Genomic DNA, 15,460 nt, shown 5'->3' with positions numbered 1-15,460 from the left:
TCCTAGTCGCCATCACATCTGCTAGGAGGGTTTCTGAGCTTCAAGCTCTGTCTGCCATGCCTCCTTATTTGGTCTTCCATAAGGATAGGGTCTCTCTCCATACTAATTTTTCCTTCTTACCCAAAGTGGCATCTGAAGCAAATATAAACCAGACCATTAATCTGCCTGTTTTCTTCCCTAACTTCCAAAATAAAGGTGAATACAAATTTCATTTGTTAGATGTTCATAGACAACTTTGCTTCTATCTTCATAAAACCAAATCATTCCGCAAGACTGGCCAGTTGTTTGTTTCCTTTTCCAAAGCTTTTCTGGGAAAAGCTATTTGTAAAGTTTCTTTGACCAGATGGATCACTCTTTGCATTTCACATGCCTACAAAGCAATTTTATTTCCTCATGGTATTGTTAAAGCTCACTCTACCAGGTCCATGGCGACCTCTGCTGCTTTTTGGTCTAGGGTTCCTTTGGACGACATTTGTGCAGCAGCGACCTGGGCCAATTCACATACCTTCATTTCCCATTACAAATTAGATCTAATTTCTAGGGGTAAAGCATCCTTTGGCTCTGCGGTGCTCAGGAATATCCTTCCATAAGGGCCTCCCAGGATTGGAGTAGCTGGGGACTCTGTCCCACAAGTTGCAGATAAAATGAAGTTAACTACCTAAGATAAAGAATTTATGTACTCACCATAATGTTCCATCTGAGTAGTTATACTTCATAATCATCCAAATGAACCAACAACTAAAATTGAATGTAAGGAACAGGAACCACCTTCAGAAACTGCTCGTACACGAGAGAATGAGTAAAAATCCTTTATTCCACAAGTGCGGTTAAGCGCTTTCAACTGGATACCCCAGGTTCTGAAGAAGACTGGGGTATCCAGTTGAAAGCGCTTAACCGCACTTGTGGAATAAAGGATTTTTACTCATTCTCTCGTGTACGAGCAGTTTCTGAAGGTGGTTCCTGTTCCTTACATTCAATTTTAGTTATACTTCATTTTTCTGCAACCTTCCCTCCGTCCCCTGGACCTTATCATGTTTTTACAGGTTTTGGCTCATTGGACTGAGTTGCTTATGTAATTAGTTGCAGCAAACTCGATCTGAGGGAAGGTAGGAGATGGCAGTGCATTATGGGTAGGGGAGGAGCTCGGAGCTTGGAGCAGATACTAGAAAAAAAGTTGCCGGCTCAGATCTGATATGGATCCGAATACCCACAGGTTGCAGAAAAATGAAGTATAACTACTCAGATGGAACATTATGGTGAGTACATAACTTCTTTTTATGTACGCCATGAAACTAGATTCTGAAGTAAGCCCAGTTATCAGACCAGTATGGAAAGTTCCAGTGGCTATGCAGAACAGAGTCAAGGCTGAGCTAGACAGAATGGTGCAGCTAGGAGTAATTTGTCCAGTAGAAGAATCAACTGAATGGGTATCCTCCATGGTGGTAGCTCATAAGAAAAGCTTAGCTGATACTAGAATATGTATTGATCCACAAGACTTGAACAAAGCACTAAAACGACCTCATCATCCAATGCACACCATTGAAGAAGTTGCTTCTGTTATGCTAAATGCCACTGTTTTTTCTTAGATGCAAAAAGTTCATTTTGACAAATTTTGCTTAATCGTAAATCCTCATTGCTAACCACATTCAGTATACCATTCAGAAGGTACAGATTTCTGATAATGCCATTTGGAATAAATTCTGACAGTGAAGTCTTTCAGCGTGAAATGGAGCACATTTTTTCAGCTATCCATGTGCTATTGTACTAGATGATATTCTTGTAAGAGGTAATGGTGAAGTCAAACATGATAGAAACCTCAAAACAGTTTTGGAAAGAGCTCATGAAGTCAGTGTTTAGCTGAATCCTCAGAAATGCAAATTCAGGCTACGACAAGTTACTTATGTTGGTCATTTGTTTACCAGTTCAGGCTTATGACTGGATCCTTCCAAGAAAATGGCAATTCTTGAGATGCCAGCTCCAGACAATGTCCAAGCCCTACAACTTTTTTTTTTTGGCATGGTCAGCTATCTAGGCAAGTTCATTCCAGACTTGAGCCAACTTTCAGCACTGCTTATAGAGCTGACATGCAAAGCTGCATCTTGGTCTGGTCATAACAATGCCAAAGAGCATTTGATGTCCTGAAACAGAAAATTGCCAGTCCACCTACTTTAAGATACTATGATGTTCACAAACCAGTAACTCTTTCCTGTGATGCTTCTAAGTTTGGTCTTGGTGCAGTCATTCTTCAAGAGGGTAGACCAGTAGCCTATGCGTCAAGCACTTTAACCCAAACTGAAATGCAGTATGCTCAGATAGAGACGGAACTCTTGGCAATTGTGTTTGCATGTTTGAAGTTCTTATGATTATATTTATGGCCAAGCTATTCAAATCAAGATTGACCACCAACCTCTAATCACTATTTTGAGAAAGCCAATGCACACAGCTCCTGCTAGATTGCAATGCATGATGCTCAAATTGCAAAAGTACAGTTTCAATCTTGTTTACACAAAAGGCAGACTTCTTTATCTTCCTGATACCTTATCCCAAATCACTCAGGAAAACCACTGAACAGCATGAAAATGAGAAACCTGATTTCTGAAGTCATGGAAGTGAGAAATTTTTCTTCCATATGTCTTGATGATCTTAGAACTCGCACAGCTTCAGATCCAGTTCTTTAGAAGCATAACCACTTCCTCAGTCAAGGATGGCCTTCAAAACAATCTTGCTTACTAGTAGAAGTGCAGCAGTATTTTTCTTACAGAGACAAGATTTTGTCTGACAATGTTATCATCATGAAAGGTCCAAAAGTGATTGTTCCAAAACACTTGCAACAAGAGTACATTAAGGTCTTGATTCTACCAAAAGAAGAGCAAGAGAATTAGTATTTTGGCCTTCTATTTCAAGAGATATGGAGACAGTACTTTCATTTTGTTCTGCATGTAATAGTGCTAAACAGCATCAACAAAAAAAAGCACTTCGGCCAAGCCAGATTCCCGAACTGCCTTTGTCTACAGTAGCCACAGATATCTTTGAATGGAATGGTCAACATTATTTGGTATTAGTAGATGCTTATTTAAATTTGTCCAAGATTGACCTACTTCCTAACCTAACATCCAGTACTGTCAATAGTAAGTTGAAGAGAGATTTTTCTGTCCATGGTAGTCCACCCAGTTATTTCTGACAATGGTGCACAGTTTACAAGTCAGCAGTTCAAGAAATTTGCTGAAATGTTGGACTTTGTTCATATTACGAGTAGTCTTGAATACCTGAAGTCAAATGGCTTTGCAGAACATGCAGTTCAAAGTGCAAAACAACTGTTAGAGAAATCAGAATCAGAATACCAATGTTTTTCTAAATCTCCTGAATCTTAGAAACATTCTTTGTGATAATCATCTTGGTTCGCCTGCCCAAAGACTTATGTTGAGACAAACCAGAACCACACTACCAATCACTAGCAATTTGTTGGTTACATTTGCTAAGAACAACAAAGTAGTGAGAGCTCAACTCATGAAAAGGCATTTATCCCAGAAGTCATGTTATGATAAGTCCAGCAAACTGCTCAATCTATTACAAGAAGGGGAGATAGTAAGGATGCAGGCGTCCAAAGTTTTTGATCGGATTGGATTTGTGAAAAGTTTGTGTCAAGATTGTACATGGCGGAATCGGAAACATTTATTGCCAGTGTCTGAGCCAGTGTTTACAGCATCCTGCCTGTGATAAAGACTCCAGTTCTCAGAGTGACTTATCCAATGTTCCAATTCCAGAGGACATTCCAGCAGGGTTTCACTTCAGAATCCCGAACTACTGAAATATCGAACTTCAGTAGCTCGAGACCAAAGTGTTGAATCTGCACTTGAGCGAAAGTGCAGAATCCCGAAAGCGGAAATGTCGAATTTGCAGATGTTCTTCATCTCACATTGCTGCAGTCCTTACACTTGGGTAGTCCGCTGTCCTCGGTCGGCCCGAATATCAAAGTATAAGGCTGACGTCGGTCAAGGCGCATTAGACTGACATCAGGACGTCAGGGTACAAATGCGCATGACCGACGTCATATCCTCAGTCTTTTTTGCCGCATGGTCCGATGCAGAAGCAGCGTTGCAAGTGCCGTTGGCGTTCTGAAATTTTTCGAATTCGGAGTTTCAGACCGAGTCAAAGTTGGCTAAGTACCCCGTTGGGGAATATGTTAGGTTATTCTTGCCTCAGTGGTTTACCGGATGTCAGAAAAAGTGAATAACTGTATTTCTTGTGGGAAACAGATACCGCATAGAGATTATCATAATTTGTGTATTCCTTGTTTGGGGCCTGAGCACGACGTCGTTGGGTGTCGCTTTTGTGCTAGGTTCAATAAGCGAACTATTAAGCGAAGGTTAGATTGTGCCAGGTTAGTCTTCGGGAAGCGGTGCAATTATAATATGCCGTCGGATGCTCCGACGCCCGCTTCTTCGAAGAAGCGCAAAGACAAAGCAGCTAAGCCCAGGCAGGAAGAGTCGTCCGTACCGGACGCCGGTTCTTTGGAGGTGTCGGTGGAACCGGGGGTCCCACCGGAGGTTTCTCTGGAGTCCCAGGGGGAGACTTTGTTGTTGCAGGATGTGGCCTCTCAGGAGGCAGGTCAGGCTGAAGGGGCTTCTCAGGTTACTGTACTCCCCTCCCTTCCTAGGGTGGTTAGGCCCTCTCCTTCTGTTTCCAAGGCTTCTCCCAGAGGCAGGCCAGGTTTAGCTTCTGTTGGTGTCACTCCTAGTTCATCAGGATCTGTGCCCAAGAAGCACATGCTTAAAATGGCAGAAGATTTAATTACTTTAATTAGAGGTTCTTTGCCCCTCCTGATAAGAGGCCTAGGGTGGAACCAGAGTTGGGAGTTTTGAGCAGGCTTCGGATGTTTCAGAGTCTTCGGCTGAAGACTTGCAGGAGTATTCTCCTTATTCTGATTCTGATATGGATGATTCTACTCCTTCCGCTTCTCCTCCAGAGGATTTTTCTTTTCAGAGACTCTTCATTCCATGAGGGAACATTTTAAGTGGGAAGGTCAGGACTTCTCTGATTCCAGGAAAAGGCTTAGGGAATTTTTGTTTTTACCCCAGCATAGGCCTTTGGCTATACCTCCTGTTCTGGATGTTGTGGAAGATGTGTTTGCAGAGGCTTCTCTTAATCCTGATTCTTTGCCTCCTGCTCCTGTTAAACCGGATAGGTATTACAGGGTGCCTGAAGCTCATAAATATCTTTTAAGAGTCCTAGAGCGGACCCAGAAACTGTTAGTCAAGGGCCTAAGGGTGTCAAGGCTTCTGTTGTAAAAATCCGATTCCTCCAGATAAAGAGGCCAGGGCTTTGGATAGATGGGGAAAGAAAGTCTATACTTCTTCCACCTTAGCTATGAGGGCTTTGAATTGCCAGTTTCATATGTTGAAATACCAAAACTATCTACTTTCTCAATTGAAGTCTAAGGTAGATGCTCTGGCAGAAGGTATTGCGTGTAAGGAATTACAGGATTTGGTACATGTTTCTGAACAGGTGGGTAAGCATTCTTTGCAATGTGGTTTTGATGCTGTACAGGCCTCGTCTAGGGTGGCTGCTACTGGGTCAGTTCTTCGCAGGCATGCCTGGCTGAGGGATCAGAATTTATCTGACCATGTTAAGACAAGGATTTTAGATGCTCCTTTACAGTCTGATGTGTTTGGTTCACCTGTGGAGGCAGTCTTAAAGAAAATGGAAGACAAGGCTAAGTCTATGCAGACTGTTAAAGATTTTTTGCAGGTTCAGCCTCCGAAGTTTAGTAGGAATTGGCCTACCAAGGGGTGGATGTATCCTTCTTATGATTCCCAGTCTAGGGGTAGATCTAGACGTGGTAGGGGCAGAGCTCAGGGCTCTTTCAGGCCTAGAACAGGGAGTTCACCTGCACAGTCTTCGGGTGAGGGCAGGGGTCAGTCCTTTCGTAAACAGGCCCAATGACCTACCTTTTCAGCTGCCAGAGCCTTCTCGTCTGGCAGCTCCTTTGGGAGGAAGGCTGGCACTTTTCAAGGAATATTGGAGTTTAATTACCCAAGACAGATGGGTATTGGATATCATACACCAAGGTTACAAGTTTTATTTCCATACCTTGCCTCCTTTCAAAGGCATGCCAGACGTTCCTCCTCAACAAAGAATAGAGGCTCACAAATAAATTTCTCTGCTACTTCAAATAGGGGCCATACAGCCGGTCCCTCTGCCAGAAGTGGGCCTAGGATTCTATTCTCGCCTGTTCCTAGTACCAAAGAAGGGGAACACGTGGAGACCAATTTTGGATTTATCTATCCTCAACACTTATCTGGACATTCCCAAGTTCAAAATGTTGACGTTACAACAGCTTTTACCTCTGCTGGGCAAAGATCACTGGATGGTAACTCTGGATCTCAAGGAGGCTTACCTTCATGTTCCTATCAGACTAAGTTGCAGGAAGTATCTGCGTTTTCGGGCTGGGACTTCTCAGTATCAGTTCTCTGCATTGCCCTTTGGCTTATCTACTGCGCCCAGAGTGTTCACAAAAGTTCTGGCTCCAGTGATAGCTTTCTTCAGGCTAAAAGGAATACAGATTTATCCTTATTTGGACGATTGCCTGATTCTGGCTCAAGGAAGGGACAAACTTCTTCATCATTTGCAATATGTGATAGCAGTGCTAAGATGCCTGGGGTATTCTGTGAACGAAATAAAGTCCAGTCTAGTACCCTCTCAGGACATGTGCTTTCTGGGTGTCAGACTGAATACAGCATCCCAGATGGCCTTTTTGACCCCGGACAAACAAAAGAATCTTTCACTTTACTTCCATCAATTGTCTCATCAGTCCAGGCTGACTGCAAGGACAGTCCTTCAAGCCTTGGGGTTCATGGCATCTTGTATTCTGGTGCTTCCCAATGCCAAACTGCATATGAGGAAGTTACAATGGTATCTCAAAAATGTATGGACACAGCACTGCCAGGATATGGACACTGTCATTCAGATAATACCTTGCATTCAAAAGGAATTTTTGTGGTGGGCTCAGGAATGTCACCTAAACAAGGGACTCTCTGTGACCCGGCCAGAGGCGAGTCAGATTCTAACGACAGATGCCTCAGACAAAGCTTGGGGAGCTCATCTAAATGGAAAGTGGATACAAGACACGGGGCCTGCCAGACTACAACATCTACATATCAACCTGAAGGAGATGTTAGCAGTCCAATTTGCATTAATAGCTTTCAAGGATTTACTTCTCCCAGGGCAGGTGTTGATTCTAACAGACAACACAACTGTCATGTGGTACATCAACAAGCAAGGGGGAACACATTCTTATCCTCTATGCAGGCAAGCAATGATTTTGTGGGAGACTGCTCTCAGTTTACAGCTAAATCTTCAGGCAAGGTTTCTGCCGGGAGCACAGAACTCCTTAGCAGATGTGTTGAGCAGACGAATAATGGATCCCCACGAGTGGAAATTGGATCCTCATGTATTTCAGAAATTGACAGTGTCATGGGGAACTCCAGACATAGATCTGTTCGCTTCTCCACTAAACTACCAACTGCCAAAGTTTTGCACAAAAAGGTTTCATCCCACAGCCTGGAAAGTGGATGCTCTCTCTTTCAATTGGAGCAATCTTCATGTGTATGCCTTTCCACCTCTGCCTCTCCTCCCAAAGGTACTCCTAAAGGTCAGACAGGACAAGCCAAGGATGATTTTAATAGCTCCAGATTGGCCTCGACAGCACTGGTACCCTTTACTGAGAAGTCTGGTACGGGAGCCTCCATGGCCTTTGCCTTCGATTCCACACCTGCTGTCTCAGGAGAACAGTCATTTACTCAATATCAAACTTCACTCTCTTCACCTAACAGCCTGGCATATTCTGTTTTGAACCCTGGAGGGTCTCAACTTCCACAGCGAGTTTTGAATGTTATTTTGGAAGCCAGAAGGCCTAGTACAAGGAAAGTGTACGCAGATAAATGGAAGAGATTTTTATTTTGGAGTGCAGCAAAGGAATTTGATGTTTCTGAGCCTAATTTAAGTGTGGCTCTTCAATATCTTACTGAGTTACTGGACAAAGGTTTGTCCTTCTCTTCTATTAAGGTTCATGCTGCAGCAATTTCTGCTCACTATGACTGTGACCCACCATTGTTTTCTCATCCTTTGTTCAAGCAATTTCTTAGAGGGGCAAAGAATATAAGACCCCCACGTAGAGCTCCTACTCCTGCTTGGGATCTCAATTTTGTGTTGGAGAAACTCACTCTACAACCTTTTGAGCCTGCAGCTTCTGCCGAGTTGAAATATTTATCATGGAAGACTGCTTTTTTGTTGGCCATTACCTCTGCAAGAAGGGTTTCTGAATTACAGGCCCTTATGGCAGTTGAGCCTTTCTTAATTTTCCATAAGGATAGGGTATCTTTGTACTAATCCTTCCTTTATGCCTAAAGTGGTTTCTAGTGTGGCTTTAAACCAAACTATTCATTTGCCTACTTTTTATGCAAATCCCCAAAATAAAGGGGAAAAGATTTTGCACACTTTAGATGTACACAGGCAGTTGCGATATTATTTGAGCAGAACTAAAGGGTTCAGGCAGTCTCAGCAGTTATTTGTTTCTTTTGCTTTGAGTTCTCAGGGCAAGCCTGTGTCAAAACAAACTATTTCTAAGTGGATTGGGTTTTGCATTGCTTTCTGTTATTCCCATCATGGTAAGGAGATTCCAGCTGGGATTAGGCCTCATTCCACTAGGGCTACTGCCACTTGACAGCTTTTTTAAGGGGGGTGGCAACTAAAGATATTTTGGAGGCAGCTACTTGGAGTTCAGTGCATACTTTCTCTAAGCATTATCATCTTCCACTTTACTCTAAATCTAGGGCTGGTTTTGCCACTGCTATTTTACAGGGCATTTTGGCAGCTCCTGCTGCATTATAGTTTTGCCATCCTCCCTTACCTCTGCTTTGGGATTCTACCCAAGTGTAAGGACTGCAGCAATGTGAGATGAAGAACATAGTACAGTTTTGTACCTACCATAAATGTAGATGTTCGAAGATCCACATTGCTGCAGTCCAATTTACCCTCCCTCCTTCCCCTCTGTAGTTAGAGGCGGTTGTGTGGGTTGGGTTGTAAATATTGTGTTTATTGTATATATTGTACATATTATTAGTGCAAGGGTGGTGGACTGGTTGGTTGCTGTCTTTTGGTTTTGACCTTTCTTTTTGGGTCTTCTGACATCTGGGGCAAGAAAAGACTGAGGATATGACGTCGGTCATGCGCATTTGTACCCTGACGTCCTGATGTCAGTCTAATGCGCCTTGACCGACGTCAGCCTTATACTTTGATATTCGGGCCGACCGAGGACAGCGGACTACCCAAGTGTAAGGACTGCAGCAATGTGGATCTTCGAACATCTACATTTATGGTAGGTACAAAACTGTAGTTTTTGTAGGTGCGTTTCGTGACATGGGCTTCCCTGTGTTTGTTATGTGCGGTCTGGTATGTGGATGTAGCTGGAGATTCAGGTAAGCAATGTTTTACTAGGGGTTTTTGGTAGGGATTTTAGTGTGTGTGTGTGTGTGTGTGTGTGTGTGTGTGTGTGTGTGTGTGTGTGTGTGTGTTTGGAGTTTTGAGGTGTGGGTTAGGGTAGGTAAGATTGAGAGTGTTGAGAGTGGTAGTATTTATACTTATGTGATGTGTGTTTCTGCAAGGGGAGTGTAGAATGTGTAGTGATGGTTTTTGTGTGTTTGTGTTTTTAGTGCGACCTCAGCGTTAGTATATATAAGTAGCGGGGGTGTGGGGGGGGTGCAGGAGGGCTAGCTCCCCTACTTATATGTAGGGTCTGTACGTGTGTTTGTTTTGTTGTGTTTGTAGTGTTGGGAGGAAGGTGTATGTATGCTTGTTTGTGTGTGGAGTGTGTATGTGCAGCAGCACTTTTGGGGTTTCGGGTTTTTGAGTTTTTGGCTTTACAGTCTCGAGATACTGAATTTCGATATTTCAGTATTTTGGGATTGGAAAGTGAAACCTTCAGCAGATATCCCTGTTTCTGAGAATATCCCCGAGAGTCCTAAAACAGAACATTCACCTGTGACTGTCTCTGTTGGTAAACCCAGTCCTTACTATAATATTACAAGATCAGGTCACATTTCCAGACCTAGTTCTAGATACATGGCAACCTGGGCATAAATGTAGTTTTATTGTTTGTATAAATTGCATGCCTGTTCAAATATCATTATCATTGCATGACAACTCAATAAAGAGGGAGGATGTAGATCAGAGTATGCGATATACCTTTAAGAAGCTTTCCAGTCAGCAGGCATGTGCATATAAATACTGAGCACGTGCAAGCAAGAGTGCCATTTTGAGTGAGCAGTCAAGATGCAAGCATGCGTGTGTAAGTTAGTCAGTCAAAGTTTAATGTTCCTGCTATCTATCCTGATGTGTTTGTATACAATAAAGTACTTAAACGAACAGCCAAGCCTCATTGTCTTATTCAGGTATACAAGACGAGTGACACTTTTCTTGCATGGTCTGAAATTCAGTTGGTTCATGTGGCAATTCTGCTGAACTTCAGGATTTAGTAAGCTTGTTATGGTCTACTTTCTTCAGTTATATTTCTGATAATTACAATGCAGCAGAACAGTGCAAAACACTGTCAGCTGGATCAAATAGTAAAAATATTGATCTGACAAAATAGGAAATATCAGATTCCATTCACAGAACTCTGAGACCTTTGAGGAAGATGTAACAGGGGCCCAACATCCACCCTGTGGTGACAAACAGGTTGTACAATAGAATAAAATATCATATGTTTAGAAAGTGTTATGAATGTACAAAATGAAAAATTAAACCAAATGATTAAGGGTGCCCAACAATAATGCACTGTTTAATGTTAGGGAAAGCAGTTTAAATTACTTTGTACTGTAAGATAATTGAACTGTGTTAAGCAATTATGATGAAATAGCTTACATTTTTCCCACAGCTGTTTTGTTCACGTTTTAAAATGAGTACTGGGTAGGACAGCAAAGCAAGTGTGTGTCTAGAGGTTTATATTTTGCACTTGGACCTCATTTATTTATTTATGTATAAACTGGGTTGGTGAAGAGGTCTATTGATCCTTTTCTGTCATGTCTCAAAGGCTCAGAGGGCACAAAATGTGCAGCAAGGTAAAATGTATATATAGCAGAGGCACATACACTGAAGTAAAGTAGTCATACACAGGCATTACAGCATTTACATTATTTGTATCATTCACATAGTGGAGAGGTTCTGGTGATAGGTATTCAGTTTACATACAGAGATTGGAGACTTTCTGTTGGTAGGTATTCAATTTATATACTGTACAGAGACTGGAGATGCTCTATATATGTAAGCATTCAGTTTACAGATGAAGCATGATGGTGAAGCGATGTAGCTAAAAGATACTTTTTTCAAGTTAATGAAGAAAAACATAAATGGGGGCTGTGTTTTCGAAAGAACTATGCCATATGAGCAGGACAGACTTTTAATAAAATTAGTCTTCATATCTTCTGTCAGAGTAAAATCAGGAATCACACACATACTTATGAAATCATCCTCTCTGATTATAACCTCAAGTTTATACAGTTCACCCCTGTGTGTGTGTGTGTCCATGTTATATAAGTTAATTATAAATAATTATAATTTTGATGCAAAATTCTGGAACTTTTTAGATAGTTTTTGTCTTTCGGCTTTTCCCAGTTAGGGGTCGCCACAGTGGAACTCTGGTCCGCTAATGATTGGCAGTAGATTTTGACGAACGCCGAGATGCCAGCTTGATGTTCAACCTTCAACGAAGGCATGCCCATTTACGCATGTCTTTCAAACACCCACCCAACCGCGGGGAGGACATGCAGACTCCCCACACTCCAGCCGAGAATCGAATGGGAGAACCTCTTGCTGTGAGGCAACAACGTTACCGCTGCACCACCGCGGATGTCGAACTTTTTAGATAATAATGGATTGAATAAAAATTTGTTACAAGTTTGCCTAACTGATTTAAGCTTGTACTGGAAAGTTTTATCTGGATATCTATACAGATAATGTTTGTTACTCCTTATAAAATCTCTTAAGTTTAGTAAAATGACTTATTCAGTCTTTTGGAAATGTAGTAAAGATGTAAAAGCTGATTGGACACACATTTATGGACTGTGAAACTTTGAATATATATTGGGAAGAGAGAGGCATCTTTTTTAAGGTGTTATGGTCTGATAATTATTCTTTAACTAGGTCAGTAATACTAATGAATGTTCCACTTCCTGTATCTGTAAAAGCCAAAGAGCAAAAAAATGTTTTTGACACTCCATTGCTAGAAAAGTTATTACAAAAAATTGAAAATCAAACTCAGTTCCTATGTTCAAAGAATTTTTAAACTTAACAGTAGTGCAATGTAACACTTTTGAAAAAGAAGTGATCGGAATAATATCTATAAATCATACTAAGACTTTTAGTGTTTGGAATAACCTTGGAATGTTGCTATTGAAATACCAAGACTTTTAGTGTATTAATTGTAGAAGATTACCTTGATGATTCAATGCATTCCTATCATTGTGTAACAATATGTCCTTTTGAATTTATTCCTTTTTGCGTAGATATTGTAAATAGTCTTTAAAAAAATAAAGCACATATACTAAAATTCTGTTATTAGAATCCTTTAACTTATGACTGTGCAGTGATGTTTATTATAATTCTTTTTATGTTATTTAGTAACTTATTTTTATAAGTCATTTGTGTTTGAAGACTGGACAATAAATAACACATTTAGATTAGTTAAAATTTTTATCCCCACATCAATGAATTTTTACACTATGGCTTACTTGGTGTATGTGTGGCTACACTACTTGTAAGTGGCAGTGATCTCATTTGTGCTGCTTGCCTTCACACAGTACTATTAAAATTTTTGGATGAAGGAGGGGGGGCAAGAACTACCTCCTCTTGTTAAGAGTGATGCAGCCCTCCCTGCCTCCACAACATAGTTCTCCGCATACGGATATTGAAAATCTGGGCAAAGGCAATTGAAGTACAGCTAACCAAAAATTTTAACAGTTACTAAACATGAAATTTGCAAACCCAGTAACATAAATCCACCATTTCCAGTACAATTGTGTAGTACTTCCGCTCAAAACACAAGTTTAAAAAATGGCAACCATTTGAAATATCAGGATCTACTTCAGCGAGTGCTGAAATACTGACCCTCAATGGCCGAAGAAATAAACCTGCATGTAGTAAGTCCGAGATAGCAATTTCTGTGAAAATTCCTGTTTTCCCAGTGTATGACAGTCTCAGAGATAGTATAAGTTTGAGAGTGTGGTGGGGGACTCCCACCCCCCTACACACACATCAAAGGTTCAGGGAGGGCATGCCTGCCTGCAAAAAATAAGTTTAAAGGAGAAGAGCGATGTTCGCTCTTCTCATGCATTTTTTTGTCTTTTTGTGGGGGGGGGATTAGTTGTCACTCAACAACATTACAAATGCAGAAATTTCAGGCGGGATCATTAGAAACAAAGTGACAAAATGATGCAACAAATTTGAATTTTATCACATGATCATTTCTCTGTGCGGTCTCTCTTTTTTTTCCAATTTAACTGCTGTAACACTCCAAAAAGAAAATTCAGAGTATTTTCACCAATGAAGAAATCCACAAAAAGTTTACAAAAATCCATAAATACTTATTTATCTGCAAGACAATTAGTTATAGTGGTGGAGTATGACAAGGGTCCATCCTTCAGCTGAGATCCAGAGGGGCAGAGACCCTCCAAGAATAATAAGTTTCTTTGCAGGTTTCATAATTTATCACCATGTTGTCAAGAAATGTCTGTATAGTGCATGTATTCTTTAATGTATATAGATTAATGACCTACATGCAACTCATTAGTTTTTCACAGCGGCATTTGTCTATCCGCCATGTGTCCCCTGCTAAGCACAAACTTTTATTTTTTTCTTATGACCATGCTCTGTGTCCCCTCCTAAGTCACAAACCTTTATTTTTTTCTTATGACCATGCTCTGACAAGTGTCCCCTCCTAAGTCACAAACCTTTATTTTTTTCTTATGAACATGCTCTGACAAGTGTCCCCTCCTAAGTCACAAACCTTTATTTTTTTCTTATGACCATGCTCTGTGTCCCCTCCTAAGACACAAACCTTTACTTTTTTCTTATGACCATGCTCTGACAAGTGTGCCTTCCTAAGTCACAAACCTTTATTTTTTATGACCATGCTCCAACAAGTGTCCCCTGCTAAGTCACAGACCTTTATTTTTTATGACCATGCTCTGACAAGTGTCCCTTGCTAAGTCACAAACCTTTATTTTTTTATGAACATGCTCTGACAAGTGTCCCCTCCTAAGTCACAAACCTTTATTTTTTTCTTATGACCATGCTCTGTGTCCCCTCCTAAGACACAAACCTTTACTTTTTTCTTATGACCATGCTCTGACAAGTGTCCCTTCCTAAGTCACAAACCTTTATTTTTTCGTATGACCATGCTCTGACAAGTGTCCCCTCCTAAGTCACAAATCTTTATTTTTTTCTTATGAACATGCTCTGACAAGTGTCCCCTCCTAAGTCACAAACCTTTATTTTTTTCTTATGACCATGCTCTGTGTCCCCTCCTAAGACACAAACCTTTACTTTTTTCTTATGACCATGCTCTGACAAGTGTCCCTTCCTAAGTCACAATCCTTTATTTTTTCGTATGATCATGCTCTGACAAGTGTCCCCTCCCAAGTCACAAATCTTTATTTTTTTCTTATGACCATGCTCTGACAAGTGTCCCCTCCTAAGTCACAAACCTTTACTTTTTATGATGCTCTGACAAGTGTCCCCTCCTAAGTCACAAACCTTTATTTTTTATGACCATGCTCCAACAAGTGTCCCCTGCTAAGTCACAAACCTTTATTTTCTTTCTTATGACCATGCTCTGACAAGTGTCCCCTGCTAAGTCACAAACCTTTATTTTTTTCTTATGTAGTGGTAAATACATCTACTAAATTTTACACTATATGAGTTAATTTATTTCTTCATGAAGATCGAAATAGATCTTTAAGCAGCCTAGACCTATTCAGACAGAGCAGAGACTTTACACTTACTGAAATAAGAAAAGCACATGACACAGAATTACAAGAAATGTAGAAAAACAGTGTTTAAACTGCCATAGGCTGAGGCGGAAGTTCTTAAAGGTGGTTAGATTTTTAAAGGTGACAAATTGTTATAAAAGTGGAACAACTTTGACATGATTCTAGTTGTTTATTAGCAGCTTTAGTCACAAAAACTAGCTGTTTCCTTGTACTGTATGCTTTTCGTGAAATGCTGTTGAATATCTTTGTCATTATTTTCCTTGTAAGGCAGACTGGAATTACCAGAAGACATTACTAAATATAGCTCTTAGAAGGTTACTACAATAACAGGTTTTTCATTAGCATGAGTTTTCTGAAGGATTTAGTCTGAAAGTTAACCTAAAATGTCTGTTATTATTTGGTGACTGCAGTCTTCA

This window comes from Protopterus annectens, chromosome 9.part0 (genome assembly GCF_019279795.1).
Source record: "Protopterus annectens isolate FY-2018-M chromosome 9.part0, PAN1.0, whole genome shotgun sequence".
NCBI classification, from domain to species: domain Eukaryota; kingdom Metazoa; phylum Chordata; order Ceratodontiformes; family Protopteridae; genus Protopterus; species Protopterus annectens.
This window is presented reverse-complemented; position numbering follows the sequence as displayed.